Source organism: Mastigoproctus giganteus, chromosome 1, assembly GCF_048544385.1.
Source record: "Mastigoproctus giganteus isolate SK-2022 chromosome 1, ASM4854438v1, whole genome shotgun sequence".
NCBI classification, from domain to species: Eukaryota; Metazoa; Arthropoda; class Arachnida; order Uropygi; family Thelyphonidae; genus Mastigoproctus; species Mastigoproctus giganteus.
In genome coordinates, this window is record NC_143575.1 from 127,553,298 (window position 1) to 127,571,988 (window position 18,691).

Here is an 18,691-nt window from a genome sequence, read left to right on the forward strand (position 1 = left end):
TCACTGCAAACATTTTTCAAATCCAAATTATTCCTGTCTTTAAATATTTGGAGCCATTTGAAGTTGCTAATTCCTGAGCTAGATAGTTTGCCTTTTCTTGCAAAATTAGACTTGATATATTGGCAAATTAGATGCATGCATTTGTTGGTACCACTCAAAATGTTTTGTTTCAAGCTCCTCATGTTTTGAACCAGGAATTTGTTTCCTGTTTTTTTTTTTTTTTTATCACTGCTCCAGTGTCACCCATTTCAAGTTTTTTTCAGTATTGTAGATAAAGTGAGTAAAGGGATGTTGTATTCCTCTGCAATGTCCATTTTACTTTGATCCATCCTATTAGCCTCTTGTATAATTTACAGGTTTAATTGCATCCATTTATGTTTTGTTGCCATAACACTGCAACATAAGATTTAATATGAATAAATTTTAAATTAATTTAAAGACACAAGTTCCAAAAAAGACATCAGCTCAGAGAAAATGGCACAAAAAAATATATATTACTGAATATGGTAGCAAAATACTTTTGAGCTGGTGTAAAAATTACAACTGACCTTAATCCCATGGAGAGCAAGGGAGTGCATATAAACAACTTAGAAAACTGTTTTTATTCTTTTGTAAATTTAACAGCTCATCCTTCACAAAGATGTTTTTCAGAGTGCACTTAAGCTGTAGCTACCATAAACTCGTTTTATTTACACAAAAGTAATTTCTAACAAGCCAGTGCCATCCTTTGTGAAGCGGGGAACCGGGTGGCTAGAGGCAATAATCGGACAGCTGTGCCAAGATTTGTATTAAACATGTAAAATAACAATAATTATTTCTCACAGGGTGAAAACTACTTTATAATACATATTAACCAAATTTTGTAATAAACGAATTTATTTACATTGAAAAGCTTATCCTTTTTCAGGGGAATGGTATGTACTTCATATAAACGAGTACTTTGTATAAATCGAGTTTGAATTAACGAGATTTTACTGTATTGCCCAGCAGCTCTTTATTTTATATACACAGTATAATAGATAACACTGAGATAGGTTTGCATTAAGAACACCCCAAAATGTAACTTCATGTATACAGTGCAATTTCTATATATGAGGGCAAAGCCTTATCCAAAGGGTACCCAATAGGATAAGGGTAACCAAAGGGTATCCAATCCACGTGTTTTACAAGTTTTTGCAGCTCCGGTGAATGCTAAGTTTTTATTTATATTTAGCCATTTTATTGACTTAATTATTATATTAAATTATTTTCTATAAGTAGCTTATATACCTAGTCAAGCTCCTTGGTTTATTTTGAAAGTTAACTAATACTTAGTGTCCGTAGATTTACTGTTTGTAACTTGCAGCCATTGTATGACATTGCACTGTATACATGAAGCATTCATTGAAGCATACATTAACAGCATTCAGTAGACTGCTGTTCTGAGCTAAGAATTGGTCAGAGATTTGATCTAACTGAGTTACAGTGGGGCTGTTAATTAATATAATTAGTTAACAGCCCACTGGAAATATAATCATCGGAATCAGTTTATTGGGGCAAGGACCTGCAAAGACCAACCAAGGATCATGAGCCAGTGATCCCACGCAGACCAGCTTTGCATTGTCCATTGCATCAAAAAAGATCGGTAAGGGTATCCAATCCACGTGTTTTACAAGTCTTTGCAGCTCCGGTGAATGCTAAGTTTTTATTTATATTTAGCCATTTTACTGACTTAATTATTATATTAAATTATTTTCTATAAGTAGCTTATATACCTAGTCAAGCTCCTTGGTTTATTTTGAAAGTTAACTAATACTTAGTGTCCGTAGATTTACCGTTTGTAACTTCCCGCCATTGTTATACGATACAATGTATATCCCGAACTAGATAGCATAAGGTTTAAGGTAAAACTAGACAGAAACACGTAGCACAGTATTAGAAATCTGTTAGCTTTGTATAGTATAGTATTATCAATTAATAAGTAAAATTTATTAATCTTGTTAAACTTCATTGTCAATTAAATTGTACTTTTTTAACTAAATACAGGTGACCCCCGCTTAACGCTGATAGTTCGTTCCGGAAAAAAAGAGCGCTAAGTGAATCCGCGCTAAGCGAGCGCCATATTCCCATAAGGTAACATATGTATTTGTGAGTTGCGGTCTATTCCATAGGATATTTTCTAATCAATAATAAACGGTAGTGAAAATATGCACCAATGTCGATTAAAACTATTTAATATTCAAAATTTTGTACAAATAAAATATTCTACATTATATACACACATGTAATTATGAGGTAATTAACTAACGAAAATCATGAATTTATTAATTCGATGGCCTTGTGATCAAGAGTTTTCGTATCTTTGGACTGAAAAATGTGTCAATTTTGGGTTGTGCTTTGGCCCTCTTCCTCTCATTGTACAACATCATGTAGGGATTCATTTCTTTCTTCAAATTTCTTATTACCTTGGCACTTCGTTCCATGTCAGGGTCGTTCTCCCGGAAATAATCACACATTTTTTTGAAGTGTTCAAAAGCTTCACTAAGTTCTTTTGCAGTCAGCGACTTCATCGGTTCTTCATCTATAGTATCTTGTTCATGATCTCCCTCAATAGCAAGCTCTTGTTCTTTTATAATTTCCATTAGTTCTTCATTAGAGAGGCCATCCCTGTCGTTGTCGATCATCTCTTGTACAATGTCTTCGTTAATTTCGTGTAATCCTGCTTCTTTTCCGAGCTCAACAATTTGTGTTTTAACATTTTCAACGGAATCATCAGGTTCCTGGGAATGCTTTATGCAATTTTTCCAAACTTTTTCCTCCACACTCCATTCATGGTTTTCTGAGTCACTTCATCCCAGGCACTTGAAATGTTGTAGATGGCGGTTTTAATGTTATAGGATTTCCAAAACTCCTTTAAGCTCGGTACATTTTCAGTGTTGATGGCTTTAATAGCTTGGGAAAAGGTGTTCCTTATGTAGTACGCTTTAAATGTTGCAATTACTCCTTGGTCCATTGGTTGGATCAGAGACGTAGTGTTTGGAGGCATGTAAAAAACTTTTATGTGATTGTTCAAGTCTTCTAAGCTCTCTTTGCTTGGATGTCCTGGCGCATTGTCCATGATTAGAATAGCTTTATAACCAATGTTATTTTTTGCACAATATTTTTCCACTGCAGGACAGAAGAACTCAGCATATCAATCAATGAAAAGCGGCCTGGTTACCCAAGCTTTTTTATTAGCCTTCCAGATTACAGGTAGGTTTGATTTAGTTAAACCTTTAAGAGCCCTTGGATTTTTGGAATGGTAAACTAAAAGGTGTTTTAATTTAAAATCCCCCGCAGCGTTACCACCCAACAACAAAGTTAACCGATCCTTCGCTGCTTTGAAGCCTGGCATGTCTTTTTCTTCTTTCGATATGAAACTTCTTTTAGGCATTCGTTTCCAAAAAAGACCTGTTTCATCTATGTTAAAAACTTGTTGAGCAGTATAACATCCCTCTTCAATAATTTTAACAAATTCTTTTTTGAAAGTTTCGGCTCCTTGTTGATCTGCACTTGCAGCTTCTCCCTGTATTGCTACATTGTGCAGGTTATAGCGCTTTCTAAATCTATCAAACCAGCCCTTACTAGCGTTAAATGGTTCCACATTTTTTTCGGGGTGAGCTTCCTTTAAATCTTCATATAGGCTCTTCGCTTTTTCTTTAATAATAACTGAACTTAACGGAATTCTACGTTGAATGTTGTCTTCAATAAAATTATGTAGAAGTTTCTCCATTTCAATCATAATAGCCAGCCTAGCCCTGGTCAATTTAGTTGCCTGCAGGGGAACAGCTGTTTTTCCAGCTGCTAAAATTGATTCTTTATTTTTTATGATTGTTCTTACAGTTGAACCTGCCAGTCCTAAATTATTGCACACATCCACTTGTCTTTGACCGGAATCAATTCTCTTCAAAACATCTAATTTAATTTTCAAAGTCAATGTTTTTCTTACCTTTCCAATCTTTGCACCGTGTACAGACATTGTTGCTTTTTCATTCTTATCCGCCATAACTCTCTGCAAATGTAACTGCGTTGCACTGATTGTGATACGATGTTCGAGTACAGTAAACTGTCTGTATGTCTAACACTGTATGCACTGAATGATATCTAGAATTCCTCTGGCAAGTGAGCTGAAGACGGTGACAAATGTTTTATTTATCTGAAAAGTTCGATTTTACTGTGCAGTAAAATCAAATAGTTGTTTATTGCAGGAAAAGTACTGTAAATCAATTATGGTGTGACTCATGGAGAATGTTTATGGAATTTCCAAAACAGTAAAACAAACAAATTTTATGTACTTCGGGTGACCACAAGGTAAGAGGAGTTCAGAAGACAAGAGACAGCACCGCATTTAGCACTCATGGGATTGATTGTGTGAAAAACATTTCGCAAGTTATAGTTCCCACAGTAAAACAAAAGAATAGATAGGAAGTAAATCTATTTTTAGTATCTTTCTATTACAGGTCAGAACAGAAAATGCAGACTTCTTAACAAAATATGACACTGGATGGTAAATTTTTTCAACTTGTGTACTAAAAAAGAATTTCTCCCTTGAAACTGTCCACACCAAGAAAATAAGAGCATATTGAAAGTTTCAATTTTGTACATAGAGTACAAATTATAAAAATAATTACTGTAGTTAATTTCTCCTTTTGCCAAAAAAAAAGGCCCAAAACAGACTGGACTGAAGACAGATTTGCCAAAAATTCAATCTGTATACTAGTAAAATAGCATTACAGTGAGTTTTGAAAGCGTTATAGTCAGATACGGGTTATAATGTAAGAACAGCGTTATAGCGAATCAGCGTAAACCGAACTGCGTTATAACGGGGGCCTGCTGTACATATAACGACTGAGATTTTACAAACGTAACATTATATATATATATATATATATATATATATATATGTATATATATATATATAGAGAGAGAGAGAGAGAGAGAGAGTTATACCTGCATTGGGATATAAGTTTAGGGTTATAATTTTGTACTGAAATTGAAATTTTATTTCAAATTTAATTGAAATCATGACTCAGACCAGAGCAACAAAGCAAAAGGCTCATGCTAATGGAAGTACTGTGGCTCAGAGGAGAACTGTTGTTATTTGGTTTTTAGGAGCATTAGCAACTAAGGCCATTAGTTAGTTAGTTAGTTTTTTTTTTTTTTTAGGAGCATTAGCAACTAAGGCCATATTGCTCCGGGATATGCGGTGGTCATTCCTTAACCTTTCCGCATCCTCCGTATTTGGTGGTGACGGGCTCGAACCCCGGTCTAATCAAGAAGCGTGTGCTGCGCACTGCTGCTCCTTCCCACCTGGCTACGGAGGCACCACTAAGGCCATATTGCTCCGGAGATATGCAGTGGTCATTTCCTGACTTTCAACATCCTCCGTATTTGGTGGTCACGGGCTCGAACCCCGGTCTAATCAAGAAGTGTGTGCTACGCACTGCTGCTCTTGCCCACCTGGCTACGGAGGTGTCAGGAGAGAACTGAGGGAGGCAGTTGTCCCCTGAATCACAGCCTTTTAAAATGTACTGCTTGTTTGATGTTTGTGGAGCAATCAGCGATGGGACTTGATATTGCCAAGGGGAATGTCTTTGTGTGTGAACGATGTAAGGAGTGTGAAGAAATCAGGTGACAACTCAACATTGGGGTGGATGCCCTCGAAGGATCTAAATTGAGGGACCCATCAATCTCTCAGCTGCCCACATCAATGCCAGAGCTTGCACTTGAACATCGCGCAATACAGCAGCAACCCCCAAGGCAGAATGTGCTGGTCCCACAGGAACTAGTAGTTGTCAGTGATTCCATTGTCAGGAAAACGGGGAACATATTGTGCAAAGAGGATATGTGGAAACCAGGGTATGTCTGCCAGGAGCAAAGGTAGATAATGTTGCAGAGCAGATATCATCTTTTAAGGGCACAAAAGGTGATATTGTTGTACACATTGGCACTAATGATATTAAGAGTAGGACACCAGTGGAATTACTTAACAAGTACAGGTCACTGTTGAAAAAAAGCTGTGAATTAGGGTTGAATTTGAAAGTGTCTGCAATTCTGCCCAGACAAGATAGGAGAGAGAGAGTACATGATGACAGCCTTGTCAATCAATTTGGCCCTGGAGAGATTGTGCAAGGCTCAGGGGATAGAATTTTTCTCAGCCTGGTCTGTGCTTGTTAACAGAAGAGACTGCTTCTACAGGGATGGGATACACTTAAATAGAAAGGGTGCAAGAATATTTGCTGATGCTATCAAGGCATTTTTTAGGTGGGTCGGAAAACTGCTAGCTTTGGGGTGGATACACGAACTAATAGATTAACAGTAGCCGCTGGCAGAGGTGAAAGTGATTCTTGCACAGCTTGTATTGGAATGAGCAGCAGCCTGGAAAACAAGATGCAGGGGATTCCAGAGACTGCTGGGAGTCATTGTGGTACAAGTAAATACATGGGCTGTGTTAGGGTAGCTAAGAATATTAACAGGTGTATGTATAATTGCATGCACACCAATGCTAGGAGTATAGTTAATAAATTTGATAAGCTTGAATTGCTAGTCAAGACATCAGAGGCAGATATTGTTTGGATATCAGAGACGTGGTGTCATACAAATATAAGCAGTGCAGAATTGGAATTTGGGGAGTACAAGGTGTACAGGAAGGATAGAGAGGACAGGAAGGGAGGAGGATTTATGCTGTTAGTTAAGAAACACATAAAATCTAAGGAAGTACATCCAATTAATGTTGGTGGACAATGCAGTGTTGAGTCTGTTTGGTGGGAAAGGAAAAATGAGAGTAGGTGTATGTTATAGGCCTAATGAATCTGATGAATATAATAAACAACTGTACAGGTAAATAGAACAGGTAAACAGGCAACTGTACATTAAATCAGAGTCTTATAATGGGGAATTTTAATTTTCCAGATATCGACTGGAATTCGTGGGTTGGTCACTCACACACTAGCAAGGCTTTTGTGGATTTATTGGATGATTGTTTTCAACAGCAGCATATTCGGGAGGCAACTAGAGGGAGTAATACTCTTGATCTGATTATCAGTAGTGATTCTTCATGCATTAAGAATCTGCAGATAAAATAACCATGAGGTGGCAGTGATCACAGTGTGCTGAAGTGGGATTTACTCAAAGAGGTAACTACCATCAAGTGTAAAGGGAAGGGTTTTTGCTTTCTCATAAAGGTCTGAGACAGTATTTAAATTCTATACGGTGGGACCAACTGATGATGTTACCAACAGTAAATTCAAAATGGGAAGCATTCAAAGAATTAATCTTGGAAGCCACTATGTTTTTCATACCAAATAAGAAATATTGTTCAAGGTTTACGCCTAAATGGATGTCAGATAAAGAAAAACAGCAAAGAGTTCTTTACTTGTGTAAACTCTAGAAGGAAGGGGATCAATCAGATTGGTCCACTGGATATCGATGGTTCAACTGATGATGATCCTGCTCAGGTAGCTAACAAACTAAATGAGTATTTTGCATCTAGAGGTGCATTAAATTTTGGCAGTGGGCTAGATGATTTTGTAATAACTAAGAGCAAAGTGGAGGAGAAATTGTTGAAGAGAAACATAAGAAAAGCATCTGGGGTGAATGGGATCTATCCAGTAATATAAAAGGAGGCAGCAAAGGAAGTAAGCAAACCCTTAGCCGTAATTATGAGAGCTTCCTTGGACTCAGGGGAGGTAGCCAAGGACTAGAGATGTGCAAATATGACCCCAATTCACAAAGGAGGATCAAAGGGCAACATAAGTAATTACAGACCTGTTAGTTTAACTTCTGTTCCAGAGAAATTAATGGAGGCACTGGTTAAAGAAGCACTGCAGGATCATCTAGACAAGACTTCAGTTATAGATCGGACACAGCATGGTTTTGTTAAGGGGAAGTCTTGTCTGACCAATTTGAATGGATACAATGATGTGGTCACAAAGAAACTGGATGCAGGGAATAACTTTGATATCATATATTTGGATCTTAGAAAGGCTTTTGATAAAGTTTCACATGGAAGACTGATGCACAAATTGGAGCAGTGTGACACTGGAGGCAAATTACTGCTATGGATAAAGGGATCGTTGAGTAGGAGAAGACAGAGAGTCGTAATCAATGGATACTGCTCTTCATGGACTAATGTTATTAGTAGAGTCACTCAGGGTTCAGTGTTGGGACCATTGTTGTTTTCTGTATTTATTAACGATATTGATGATGGTATATATCAGGCTTATTGTCCAAGTTTGCAGATGATATTCATGTTAGCAGGGTTGGTAATGACACTATACTACTGCAACAGGATCTAGAAAAATTGAGCAGATGGGCAGAGAGGTGGAAACTGACATTTAACATTGACAAATGTAAAGTACTGCATATGGGGAGCAGTAACCCCAGAGTAACATATCAACTGTGTGGTACTACACTGACAGTGGCGGAGAATGAAAAGGATCTGGGGGTAATTGTGCAGGCATATATGCAGTTTTGTGTGCAGTGCAGATGGTCTGCAAGAGTAGCTCATGGTGTCTTGTCAATGATATACAGGAATTTTTCTAGCAGGGATAAGGAGGTGATTATCCCCTTGTATTAGGCAATGGTCAGGCCACGCCTAGAGTACTGTATACAGGTCTGGGGGCCCCATTTTAGGAAGGATGTAGAGCTGCTGGAGCGAGTGCAGAGAAGGGCAACAAGATTAGTGAATGGAACAAAAGGTGTTTTGTCTTACGAAGAAAGGCTTAAATTTTGCAAATTACAGTGTCTGAAGGCACCTGCGAGGTGACCTGATTGAGGTGTATAAAGCCTTGAATGGTTTGAGCATGCTCAATGCTGATGGGATTCTTCCTCTTGCTCAGAATAATCACCTGAGAGGGCATAAATTCAAATTGAGGAAACACAATTGTAGGATAGATGTGTGGAAGTTTGCCTTTAGTCAGCAGGTGGTTGATTGCTGGAATAAACTTTCATCCATCTTTGTAGAAGTTGATAGCTTAAATAGGTTGAAGGCAGAACTAGACAAAAATTGGAGCAAGTGGATGGGAGAAATTAGAAGATTTTTTGGCTAAGGTAAAGAAAACCTGCACAAGAATCACGCAAAAGTTCGATGAAATTTACGGTAAAAGTACTTTGCCGTAACGGCATTTGTATTGTTGCTCGCTCGGTAAACAGATGGTGAGTGTTATTGGTCTGGAGTAGAAGTTGAATCCCACGGGAGCTTGAAATCCTCCTGAAGTGGAGGTGGGGTAATCTGAACTTTTTTCTTTAGTATCACTAATTGAATCACAAACAGAGTCAGATTGGAAGCTCTGCCATCGTAAAAAATGTTCGTAACGTAGTTTCACCGGTAAACTTTTTTGAAAATTGCTGTGCTTCTTGTGTGGGCTTCCTTTGCCTTTTTTTTTTTCTTAATAAATAATTTATCCACTGGTCCACCAGTGATTCTAAGCCTTACCGGAAAAACCCCGGTGGGCCGAAGGCCGGTGTGATTTTGGCCATAAACACTAGTATGAGGACACTACAAATTTTCCCGGGTAAGAATTTTTGACCCAGTCCACCTCTGTTTATCGATATTGCTTTTCTTTTTCTCTCTGCAGTGTCTTCACCAGGACGCTTCCTTTTCACAAATTTTAAGTACTTTACTCATTTTTAGGGAAAAAAGCACAATTACAAAATGAGGAGGCACGCTTGATACAAATAAAGCTGCACGCGTGTGTAGCAACTGAATAAACAACACCGTAAATGCAGAGATACACTATTAACACCTCACATTTTACTAAAGCACATTTCTGGGGGTTACTACCATAAAACAATAAAAATAATTTCCAGTTGCGTTTCTGCTAGTGGAATCTGTTATAAACTGGTAGTAAACTCGATCTAATTGCATTTGCGATAATACCGATAGATGGAATTGTGTGGGTTTTTACGTTATTATGGTTAAATGTGTTTCCTCTTCACTGATATAAAAAATATAAATACATATTCAGAATCTTCTCTTCATTCCTATCGTGTTGCGTTCAGTTGGGGTGATTTTGCCATTTCTTGTAAAAATTGTTCAACTGCCATTTCTTGTAAACACAAAGGCGAATCGTGCATAAGCAAATTCGGTTCATGTTATATAAGATATCGTTCCCCATTTATAAATCGTGTATGATCGAATTCGTGTAGTATAAACACGTGTTATACGAGGACTGACTGTATCCATCCCTGTCAGTCACATGAAATATGCAAGGAGGAATAAATTTAAACTGAGAAGGGGTAACTGTGGTAGATACTGCAGAAAATTTTCATTGTCACATTGTCAATGTTTTGTTGAAATAAATTCCCACATACACTTGTGGAGGATGGAAATTTATCTAAATTTAAAAACAGATTGGATAATTGGTTCAAATAAATAAGTACATAAAGTGGGGGAAGGTGAAATTGGCTACAATCATAATTTTTTTTTTTTTTTTTTCTTTTCAGCTGATGCTCTATAAACCTTGCATCATTACTGCCAAAAGTAATACTAAAGTTCATGTCAAAATTAGCTGATGGTATTAAGGTGAGCAGGGTTGTTAACAGATAACAACCAGGGTGTTTTGATACAGCAAGAATTAGGCAAATTATATAAATCATCTAAAAATGAATTCAGCTTTAATGTTAATAAATGAAAAATTCTGCATCTGGGTCACAGTAATCCAAAGTCATATATACAAGAATATATACAATAAATGATATAAAAGAATTTTTCCAGTGGAGTAAAGAAATAATTATTCCACTATAAAAATCAACAGTCAAAACAGATCTGGATATTTCATCAGGAAAGATGATGACTTGCTTGAAAGGGTACAAAGGAAAGCAACAATGTCAATTATGGATGCATTCTCTCAACAACTACTCCTGTTGAATGGTGAAAGATTAGGCAGGAAGTAAGGGGGTGTAGTAACTAGTGTTCGGCATGATTGAATGATTTCCATAATTGAAGGATTATTAACTGAGAATTTCAATAATCAAATTAATTGAATGATTATTAATTGATAAATTTCAATAACTGAAATAATCAAATGATTAGTAGTAACTAACTATCTGCTCATTAGTAGTTAGTTACTACTAATTGATTAGCAGTAACTAACTACTAATCATTCAATTATATCATTTGAATGATATAATCAAATGAAAAGACCTTAATGATATAATTCGATTATATCACTCAAATGATATAAGAATAATAAAAATAATCAAATGATTTTCTATAATCAAAATAATTGATTATTACCTCTTGGCCTTTCCCTAGTAGTAACATAGCAGTACTGAATTCAGTGAGTGCTTGTTGTACAAAAAACAAGCAGTATTTAAGGTGCACTTGCTGAATTGCCTATTGCAGCTAGAGTAACACCTACATGTATCTTTCCGTATTCATATTGGCACTTTGAAGAAGGAATGCATATTGCATAAAACCATAATGACGGAGAAAAATTTCTGATATTCACTTTCTGCTCTAATGTACCTTGCTGAATTTTTTTGTTCACAAATGAGTAGATTTCCAAATTATTCACATTTGTTTGTTGGTCACTGAGTCTTGTTCATGGCATTGATAGACGCTAGGTGCAATGAATCATTATCAAATGCCACTAGGAAATCACCACAAATTATTATCTGCTCATTTTATTGATTTGATAAATATCAAAGGCATACCATGTGCTGAGCAACCTGAAAAATGTTCATATCATTGCCTATATTTCCATGACAGTTTCAATGTGAAATGTGATGTTTAAAACTTCTGCATGTTTATTATCAACCACACAACAGTTTTGGTTCATAAGTTAGCATTAACATTACTAGTGCAAATGATGCAAGAAAGCAAGTTTAGATGCAGAGCATCAGCAAAAAAAAAAAAAATAATAATAATAATAATAATTCCTATCCATTTCCTCCAAAAGGAAGTCCTTCCTTCAATTTATTTAGGATAACAACTTTCACAAAAACAACAAATGGAAGTTTGTTCCAGCAATGAACTACCTGCTGGCTAAAGGCAAACTTCTACATATCTATTCTGGTGGAACCATCCCTCCTCAATTTGAATTTATGCCCTCACAATCCCATCAGCAACAAACTGCTCAATCCATTCAAAGCTTTTAATACCTCAATCAGATCATGTGCCTAGTCTCCAGATGCAGCAATTTGCAGAACTGAAGCTTTTCTTGATAAGGGCACTTCTCTGTTTTCCTGACCAATCTCATTGCCCTTCTCTGTACTCATTCCAACAGCTCTACATCATTCCTAAAATGAGACCTGCAGACAATACTCAAGACATGGCCTGACCATTGCCTTACACAATGGGATAATCACCTCACTATTCCCTGCTAGCAAAATTCCTCTATATAACTGACAAAACCCCATGAGCTCACCTGGCAGCCTGTCTGCATTACTCAGAGAACTTCATATATGACTACACAGTTACCCCCAGATCATTTTCTCCGAGTGTAGCATACCACACAACTGGTTTGTTACTCTGTCATTACTGCTACCTACATGCAGTACTTTGCATTTGTCAATCTTAAACTTCAATTTCAAATTTCTCATCCCATCTGCAGTACTTTTCTAGATCCTTTTGCAGTAGCATACCATCATTCCTGTCATTAACCACCCTGCCAAACTATTTATTATCTGAAAACTTGAACATTAGGTCATCAATATCATTGATAAACAGAGAAAATAACAATGTTCCCAACAATGAGCAGTGGGGGACCCCACTATAACATTAATCCACAAAGAGTGGTGTCTGTTGATTACGGCTGTCTTCTACCACTCTTTTAGCAATAGCTGTCTTCTACCACTCTTCAACCATTCTTTTAGCAATAGCAGAAACATGCTCTTAATGCCACACTGCTCCAATTTGAACAGATGTCTTTTATATGTAACATTATCAAAAGTGTTCCTGAAATCCAAGTATATGACATCAAAATTATTTTGTGCATCCAGTTCCTATGTGCCCGCATCATAGTATCCAATCAAACTGGTCAGAGAATTTTTTCCCTTAACAAGCCCATGCTGCATCTGAAGTATAATTGCAACCTTGTCTAGATGATCCTGCATTACTTCTTTAATCAGTGACTTTAACTTGGAATAGAAGTTAAACTCACAGGACTGCAATTACTTGTTTCACCCTTTGATACGCCATTATAAATTGAGGACACACTCGCACATCTGCAGTACATGGGGAACTCACCTGAATCCAAGGATGCTCTCATAATTATGGTTAAGGGTTTGCTTACTTCCTTTTCTGCCTCCAAAAATATAATTGGATAGATCCCCCATTTACCTCAGGTGCCCTTTCTTATGTTTAACAATTTTCTTCAGCTTTTCTCTCAGTTATTACAAAATCATTTAGCTCTCTGACAGAGTTTGTTAAATTTCTGGCATATTTGCTCCCCTGAAGAATTCCTCACATGTAAATGTAAATACAAAATTCTCATTCAGTTTGTCAACAACCTGAGCAGAATAATCAAAAGTTGAACCATTGATACCAAGTGTACCAATCTGATTCATACCCTTGCTTCTAGGGTTTACATATAGAAAGAAGGCTTTGCTGTTTTTTTTTTTTACATCCTCTGCCAAAGATTTCTTGTAATCTACCTTCACTTGCATAACCTCCTCTGTGACTTGATTACAGACTAGTTTATATCTACCATAGGCTTCTGTGTCACCTATTAATTTATATGCATCCCATGCCGAAGATTTCTCATAATCTACCTTATTATCGCTTGCATAACCTCCTTTGTGACTTGATTACAGATTGGTTTATATCTACTATAGGCTTCTGCAACCCATGCCTTTTTCTTCTCTGCCATGAATCTCAATAGTTTATCTGACATCCATTTAGACCTTGAAGAGTATTTCTTATCTGACATCCATTTAGACCTTGAAGAGTACTTGTTAGTATGAAAAGCCTAGTAGCTTTGATGATTAATTTTATCTTCATCTACATCTTCGACTTCATCTGATTAAGTTCATCTGACAACCATTTAGGCCTAAATGGTTGTCAGATGAACTAATGAGACATGTGGCAGAGAAGAAAAATGCATGGGATACATATAAATTAATGGGTGACATGGAAGCCTATGATAGATATAAGTTGGTCTGTAACCAAGTCACAAAGGAGATTAGGCAGGCAAAGGCAGACTACGAAAAATCCTTGGCAAAGGATGCAAAGAAAAACAGAAAAGAGTTCTTTACATACTTGAACTCGAGAAGGAAAGGGATGAATCAGATTGGTCCACTGGATATTGATGGTTCAACAGTTGAGGATCCTGCTCAGGTGGCTAACAATCTAAACGAGTATTTTGCATCTACATTCACGCATGAGGAGTTATTCAGGAAGGAGAATGATGTAGGTAAAGTAAACATTGGCAGTGAGCTGGATGATTTTGTAATAACTGAGAGGAAAGTGGAGGAGAGATTGTTGAGGATAAACATAAAAAAGGCACCTGGGGTGGATGGGATCTATCCAGTTATATTAAAGGAGGCAGCAAAGGAAGTATGCAAACCCCTAGCCATAATTATGAGAGCTTCTTTGGGGAGGTACCCATAGACTGGAGATGTGCAAATGTAACCCCAATTCACAAAGGAGGATCAAAGGCTGACACAAGTAATTATAGACCTGTTAGTTTAACTTCTGTTCCAGGTAAATTAATGGAGGCACTGGTTAAAGAAGCACTGCAGGATCATCTAGACAAGAATTCAGCTATAGCTCAGACGCAGCATGGTTTTGTTAAGGGCAGGTCTTGCCTGACCAATTTGATTGGATACTATGATGTAGTCACAAAAGAACTGGATGCAGGGAATAACTTTGATATTATATATTTGGATCTTAGAAAGGCTTTTGATACTGTTGCACATGGAAGGCTGCTGCACAAATTGGAGCAGTGTGGCATTGGAGGCAAATTGCTGCTATGGATAAGGGGATGGTTGAGTGGCAGAAGACAGAGAGTGGTAATCAATGGACACTGCTCAACGTGGACTAATGTTATTAGTGGAGTTCCTCAAGGTTCAGTGTTGGGTCCGTTGTTGTTTTCGGTGTTTATGGATGATATTGATGATGGGATATCAAGTTTAATGTCCAAGTTTGCAGATGATACAAAGGTTGGCAGTGTCGTCAAGGACACTACTGACGCTATGCTGCTGCAACAGGATCTGGACAGGTTGAACAGATGGGCTGAGAGGTGGCAAATGAAGTTTAACATTGACAAATGTAAAGTACTGCATATGGGAAACAGTAACTCCAGAGCAACGTATCAACTCTGCGGTACCACACTGACAGTGGTGGAGAATGAAAAGGACCTGGGGGTAATTGTGCAGGGAGATATGAAGTTCTCTGAGCAGTGCAGACGAGCTGCAAGAGTAGCTCATGGTGTCTTGTCAATGATATACAGGAATTTTTCTAGCAGGGATAAGGAGGTGATTATTTCCTTGTATAAGGCAATGGTTAGGCCACATCTTGAGTACTGTATACAGGTCTGGAGGCCTCATTTCAAGAAGGATGTAGAGCTGCTGGAACGGGTACAGAGAAGGGCAACAAGATTAGTAAATGGAACAAAGGGTTGCTCTTACGAAGAAAGGCTTAAGTTTTGCAAATTACAGAGTCTGGAGACTAGGCACCGGCGAGGTGATCTGATAGAGGTGTATAAGGCCTTGAATGGTTTGAGCATGCTCAATGCCAATGGGATTCTTCATCTTTCTCAGAATAATCACCTCAGAGGGCATAAATTCAAATTGAGGAAGGACGGATGTCGGATAGATGTGCGGAAATTTGCCTTTGGCCAGCGGGTGGTTGGTTGGTGGAACCGACTTCCATCACTTGTTGTTGAAGTTGATAGCCTAAACAAATTTAAAGCTCAACTGGACAGGTATTTCGAACGAACGGAGGGGTGAAATGGGAGAGGGTTTTTTTTTTTTTTTTGGGCTGATGCTGAATAAGCTTGCTTTCTTGCATCGTATGCCTCTACTAATGCTAATGCTAATGCTAATTTCTTGAACGCTTCCCATTTAGAATTTGTTGATGGTAACATCATCAGTTCGTTCCAATGCATAGAATTTAAAAACTGTCTGAGACCACTGTAGTCACCTTTATGAAACCAAAAACCTTTCCCTTTACACTTGATGGTAGTTACATCTTTAAGTAAATCACAAATCAATACAACTGTGATAACTGCCACCTAGCATTAGCATTAGTAGAGGCATATGATACAAAAAAGCAAGCTTATGCAGCATCAGCCAAAAAAAAACCAAAAAAAAAAAAATACCTGTCCAGCTGAGCCTTAAATTTATTTAGGCTATTAACTTCCACAACAAGGGATAGAAGTCTGTTCCACCAACCAACTACCTGCTGGCTAAAGACAAATTTCCTCACGTCTACCCTACATCTGTCTTTCCTCAATTTGAATTTATGCCCTCTCAGGTGATTATTCTGAGCACAAGGAAGAATCCCATTGGCATTGAGCGTGCTCAAACCATTCAAGGCTTTATAAACCACTATCAGATCACCTCACCGGTGCCTAGTCTCCAGACACTGTAATTTGGAAAACTTTAGCCTTTCTTCGTAAGAGCAACCCTTTCTTCCATTCACTAATCTTGTTGCCCTTCTCTGTACTCCTTACAGCAGCTCTACATCCTTCTTGAAATTAGGCCTCCAGAACTGTATACAGTACTCAAGGTGTGGCCTGACCACTGCCTTATGCAAGGGAATAATCACTACCTTATCCCTTCTAGAAAAATTCCTGTATATCATTGACAAGACACCATGAGTTACTTATGCAGCCCATCTGCACTGCTCAGAGAACATCATATCTGCCTGCACAATTACTCCCAGGTGCTTTTCATTCTCTACCACTGTCAGTGTAGTACCACAGAGTTCATACGTTGCTCTGGGGTTACTGTTTCCCATATGTAGTACTTTACATTTGTCAATGTTAAACTTCATTTGCCACCTCTCAGCCCATCGGCTCAACCTTTCCAGATCCTGTTGTAGCAGCATAACATCAGTAGAGTCCTTAACAACCTTTGTATCATCTGCAAACTTGGACATTCAGCTTGACATACCATCATCAATATCATTTATAAATACAGAAAACAATAATGGACCCAACACTGAACCCTGAGGGACTCCACTAATAACTTTAGTCCACAATGAGCAGTAACCATTAGCATTAGCATTAGTAGAGGCATTTGATGCAAGAAAGCAAGCTTATGTAGCATCAGCCAAAAAAAAAATAAAGTAAAATAAATAAATAAAAAATAACCACTTCCACTTCACCCCTCTGTTCGTTCGAAATACCTGTCCAGCTGAGCCTTAAACTTATTTAGGCTATCAACTTCCACGACAAGGGATGGAAGTCTGTTCCACCAACCAACCAACCACCCGCTGGCTAAAGGCAAATTTCCGCACATCTATCCTACATCTGTCTTTCCTCAATTTGAACTTATGCCCTCTCAGGTGATTATTCTGAGCAAGAGGAAGAAACCCATCAGCATTGAGCATGCTCAAGCCATTCAAGGCTTTGTACACCTCTATCAGATCACCTCGCTGGTGCCTAGTCTCCAGACACTGTAATTCGCAAAACTTAAGCCTTTCTTCATAAGAGCACCCCTTTGTTCCATTCGCTAATCTTGTTGCTCTTCTCAGTACTCGTTCCAGCAGCTCTACATCCTTCTTGAAATGAGGCCTCCAGGTCAGGCCACACCTAGAGTACTGTATACAGTACTCTAGGTGTGGCCTGACCATTGCCTTATACAAGGGAATAATCACCTCCTTATCCCTGCTAGAAAAATTCCTATATATCATTGACAATACACCATGAGCTACTCTTGCAGCCCATCTGCACTGCTCAGAGAACTTCATATCTGCCTGCACAACCATCCCCAGGTCCCTTTCATTCTCTACCACTGTCAGTGTAGTACCACAGAGTTGATACGTTGCTCTGGGGTTGCTGTTTCCCATATGTAGTACTTTACATTTGTCAATGTTAAACTTCATTTGACACCTCTCGGCCCATCTGCTCAACCTTTCCAGATCCTGTTGCAGCAGCATAGTATCAGTAGTGTCCTTGACAACCCTGCCAACCTTCGTATCGTCTGCAAACTTGGACATTAAGCTTGATATATCATCATCAATATCATTTATAAATACAGAGAACAATAAAGGACCGAATACTGAACCCTGAGGGACTCCACTAATAATATTAGTCCACAATGAGCAATGTCCATTGATTACCACTCTCTGTCTTCTCCCCCTCAACCACCCCTTTATCCATAGCAGCAATTTGACTCCAATGCCACACTGCTCCAATTTGTTCAGCAGTCTTCCATGTGCAACAGTATCAAAAGCCTTTCTAAGATCCAAGTATATAATATCAAAGCTATTCCCTGCAGAATAATATCAAAGCTATTCCCTTAGAGATCCAAGTATATAATATCAAAGCTATTCCCTGCATCCAGTTATTTTGTGACTGCATCATAGTATCCAATCAAATTGGTCAGGCAAGACTTCCATTTAACAAAACCATGCTGTGTCCTAGCTATAACTGAAGTTTTGTCTAGATGATCCTGCAGTGCTTCTTTAACCAGTGCCTCCATTTATTTTCCGGGAACAGAAGTTAAACTCACAGGTCTATAATTACTTGTGTCAGCCTTTGATCCTCCCTTGTGAATTGGG

At 38.0% G+C, this 18,691-nt stretch overlaps 1 protein-coding gene across 8 annotated transcripts in view; it reads right to left on the minus strand.

The window, feature by feature from the left end:
* The window catches only part of LOC150091129 (apicoplast pyruvate carrier 1-like), a 245,677-nt gene that overhangs the window by 93,057 nt on the left and 133,929 nt on the right, over positions 1–18,691 (minus strand). The gene's annotated exons all lie outside the window — the stretch shown is intronic.